Below are 4,690 nucleotides of genomic sequence, written 5' to 3' on the forward strand. Positions count from 1 at the left end.
ACGTGGGCAGGAAATGAACCGAGGGCGTTTGTGAAATGGCGAAAAAAAAAATTGCGGTCGCGAGGCGAGTGGGGAGTGACGACAGAACGTCAATTTTAAAGAGTCAGTCCGAGGAGTTCAAGGAACACGCGATGAAGTTTTCCGGGACCGCGCGCCCGTGTGAATGGTCGTCGAACCACCTGACCCGGGTCCCACGCGTCGTTCGAGTTTCCACACTGAAACAGCGCCGTTTCTTCACAGAACCTGCCCTTCGCCCTTCCCCCTTCCCCCTTCCCCTCCCTACGCCCTCTTGTCGTCACTTAGCCACCGACCCACCTTCGGAAACACACTTTGAAGTAGTCAGTACTTTGAAGTAGTCGGTGCTTTTAAGTAGTCGTACTTTGAAGTAGTCGGTAGTCGGTAGTCGGTAGTCGGTAGTGGGTATTTCCACCTCCGGGAAAGACCAAGCTGTCCACGTGCAGCGCAGGCCGATCCGGTGCACAGAGTCGACAGGGCAACTTGGTCGATTTCGGACTGTATGTGATGCAATGATCTGAGGTCGTTGGCTAGAAAAAAATATAGAAAAAGTGACAGTGAAAATGACGGTGGTTGAGCTGTGTACGAACTCTTAAAACGATCTTCTCTGCCGTGATGAAATTTGTAATGTCTAATCTTCCGCGACGAGAGTCTGCCCAATATTTCGTTCCCACTCGCTCGCAGCCCCTCACTTGAAACACACTTTGAAGTAGTTGGTAGTTTGATCATGACGTCTCGAGTCTTCTCTAAAGTAAAGGGCAGGGTCAACACCCGTCTCAATTCGTGGAACCTGCCCGGCTGGCTATAAAAGCCCCTCCCCGTGCAAAGGCAAGAGGCACCGATGCAGAGTAGGGCACTTAGTCACAGGGTTTTAGTTGTAATAGCGAGAGATCCGAGGTGAGGAAGCATCTTCGGCAGCACTGCCGTTATTAGGGTTCGACGTGTCTCTCTCTCTGATCGTCCGATGGCTCAAGAGACTCAGAACCACACGCTCTCGGTGTCCGGCTGGGCTGCCTACGACTCCTCCGGCGAGATCAAACCCTATACCTTCAAACGCAGGTGGGTCGGGAGTGTCGGGTTGGTGCTTTTAATGAAGCACTTGAGTCTGCATTTGTAGATAGCTCTGAGGCGAGTGATATGATGGCTTTTTGCTTTTGTTCTGATGACTAAACAGAGAGAATGGCGTGAACGATGTGACGATCGAGGTCTTGTACTGCGGAATTTGCCACACCGATCTCCACTATGCCAAGAACGAGTGGGGCATCACCATGTACCCTGTTGTCCCTGGGTACTCTCTCTCTCTCTCTCTCTCTCTCTCTCTCTCTCTCTCTCTTCGCGTTCATAAATCAATATGCACTTTTGCCTTGAAAAAATGGACGAGTCCGAGTGACAAAATTCGGCCCGCTTCGAGCTTGGCACTGTCCTCATCTCATTCCAATAGGGAGTGTGATTGGATTTGTTTATTGCTGCTGGGATATGGTGAGCTAACTGGATCGCGCATGACGAATGAAACAGGCATGAAATAACGGGGGTGGTGATTAAGGTGGGATGCAACGCGGGCAAGTTCAAGATCGGGGACCGTGTTGGGGTGGGCTGCCTGGCGGCCTCCTGCCTCAAGTGCGAGTTCTGTGCCGACTCCCAGGAGAACTACTGCGACCAGATGCAGTTCACGTACAACGGCATCTTCTGGGACGGCTCCATCACCTATGGTGGCTACTCCAACGTCATCGTCGCCGATTACCGGTAACCTCTCGCCTTCTCTCTTTCCAATTTTTGTTCGTTTCTTTTTTGTTTTTGTTCGATTGAAAGACAGAGACGGTACAATGCACGTGTAATCGGAATCTCTATGAACTATTGTTGTCGGATTTCCATGGAAGAGATTCCAATGCACGCAATTCATGTGAGTTTTTGCGCTTCGTACTTTATATGTCTTCACCATCTCGCTGAACTCAGGGAGAGTAAATTCCAAAGAAAAAAAAAAAAAGACTGACGCGAATGGCATTGAACTCAAAAACAGGGGAGCCTATCTTTTGACCATGTTGATTATGAACTGCCACTTCCGTTCTATTCGTCACATGATTAGGTAGACCTAAATATAAGTTGTTTTATCATTCTGATTAAACTAACTTACGAAAAAAATAATAATAGACCTATGTACGGGGACTGTGAAAACGTTGGACAGAAAAGTCAGTTCAATCTGGTGACCCCTTTCGACCCATGTTCAGCCCTTTTAGGCTCCGATTTCATGGAATGGACGAGATTGAGTAACAAAGCCATGCTCGTCAATCCAGAGGACAACATAACACGATAGACCGTTTGATACGATCTATCTGGTTGAATAGGTCTAAAACTTAGCCCGCTCGATGATTGCACTAACTTGAAATCCTTTGGTCCGGGTCGCTTGCTTGTGCAGATATGTGGTGCGCATACCCGAGAACTTACCCATGGACTCGGTGGCACCACTGCTGTGCGCGGAATCACGGTGTTCAGCCCGCTGAAGGACAACGGCATGCTGGGCTCGCCGGGTAAGAAGATGGGGGTGGTGGGGCTCGGCGGGCTTGGCCACGTGGCGGTTAAGTTCGGGAAGGCGTTCGGCCACCATGTCACGGTCCTCAGCACATCCCCATCGAAAGAGACAGAGGCCAAGGGGCGCTTGGGTGCTGATGACTTCATTGTCAGCACCAATTCTCAGCAAATGCAGGTTTGACCTTAGTTTTGGTCGGTCTTGGCACGTTAAAGAATGAGTCGAACCTATACTAATTTATGCTGAAGAAAGGCGATGCGTTTTATCAATCTTAAATTGATTTTATTGGGCTGTTTTATAGGCCGGGAAGAGGAGCCTGGATTTCATTTTGGACACGGTATCGGCTCAGCACTCTCTTGGGCCCATCCTGGAGTTGCTCAAAGTGGATGGAACTTTGGTCACGGTGGGTGCACCTGATCAGCCCCTCGAATTGCCTCCCTTCCCTCTAATTTTCGGTAAATTTCCCTCTTAATCTTTAGCTCTAACATGTCAATTATAAATTCACTATAATAACTATTTTCCTGGGAATTTTTTTTTGTTTAAATTAGGTAAAAGGAGTGTCAAGGTAGCATGACAGGAGGGATGAGAGATACGCAGGAGATGATGGATTTGTGCGGCAAACACAACATCACTTGTGACGTCGAGGTCATCGCCCCAGACACGATCAATGAGGCCATGGACCGCCTTGCCAAGAACGATGTGAGATACCGGTTCGTGATCGACATCGCTGGGAGGATATCGAATATTTGAAGATGGTGTGAGCCAGGCTTGGGGCTTATCGGATACAAATCACTACTCCCATAATTGCAGACACTATTTATCTATATTTGTCTTTGTCATCTGTTGGCCTTTCAGTCGTAATCATTCACCTCATCCTAGTCATTCATCCTACACTTTTAGAGCTTATATTGCAACAAGCCCTTGTCCGATTTTCATAAGAAACAATAAAAAAGAAATGACAAGAAATGAAATAAAGCTTCGCAAGTTCTATATGGGCTTAAAGCATTTGGATGGCAGTTTACCGTATGGGCCTTATCTATGCTTATAAACCGTCCAAATACAAAATCAAAAAAGGCCTAAACGTCATGGAAACTTGACTATCGAAGGCAGTTAACATTGCTGACAACACAGTACTCTCGTTTCCTGGTTCTCGCTATCCCCAATGAAATGTGGCTTTATACATGGTAGTTCGATATGATGCGATGAACGCGTGGCATCATGAATCATGCATGAATCTGTGCGATCGAGAAGCCGCTCTCAATGAGGCGGGAACTGAAGTGGGACCCTCAAACGCCACGTGGCGAGTCTCTAGCCCATATTTAGGTTGACGTTGAGGAGTGGAAGCAAGAATTTCTTAGACTCGTAAGGACCAATTTCGAGATGAGAAGCAAGCAATTGCATATGACTATATGTTTTAGATACGCGTCTGTTTGAAGGGCACGGCTCTACTAAAGCAATAAAGTGGACTCAAAACCCTCATGTCCAAATCCTTTCGTACCATAAGTAAAGGTCAATTTTTAATAAGGACGTATGCATTCGTGTATTGTTTTCATTAGAGAGGAAACTATAGGTCGAATTTTCTTAATAACATGGTCAGTATTAAGATAATTTTAATCGAGGTATGCGTAGTAGAAAGATGTCGTTGCACTACACCAATAAGATAAATCTTACATAAAGTACTTTACCTAGACTTTGGCTCATGCTTTACTAGATATATCATGGATTCGAGATTTACCTACTTAAGTTGTATTTGCTCGTTAAAAATAAAAAAATAAAAACGGCAAATGTGCTAGATACCGTTAGCTATCTAGAATTAGTGAGATGCGTAATATTTTCCTCCATCTTTGATTAGAGGAAACTTTTTGCAACCATACCATTAATTAGTGAGTTACAAGTAGACTTGTCAAAATTGGTCATATATATTTTAACCCATATTTGATGGATTGAATTGTTTATGTATTACTTATATTCAATAAATATGTTAATAATATAGGTGTTGAATAGGTTTACAACTTACTTAAATTTAACCTACTTTTAGTTGAGTCTCTTAACTCTCTATTGCCCTCACTCAGTTTCATGCTGACTCATTCTGCTTTTTCACCTCAATTTGGTTCAAGAGGTGAGTAAGATTTCTTTGCCTTCACATGCATC

The 4,690-nt window shown here is 45.4% G+C and overlaps 1 pseudogene; it reads left to right on the forward strand.

Moving 5' to 3' along the window:
* Positions 1 to 863: 863 nt before the first annotated feature.
* LOC104448861 lies at positions 864 to 3,531 on the forward strand (annotated as a pseudogene).
* The last annotated feature ends 1,159 nt before the right edge of the window (positions 3,532 to 4,690 follow it).

This window comes from Eucalyptus grandis, chromosome 6 (assembly GCF_016545825.1).
Source record: "Eucalyptus grandis isolate ANBG69807.140 chromosome 6, ASM1654582v1, whole genome shotgun sequence".
Classification (NCBI taxonomy): domain Eukaryota; kingdom Viridiplantae; phylum Streptophyta; class Magnoliopsida; order Myrtales; family Myrtaceae; genus Eucalyptus; species Eucalyptus grandis.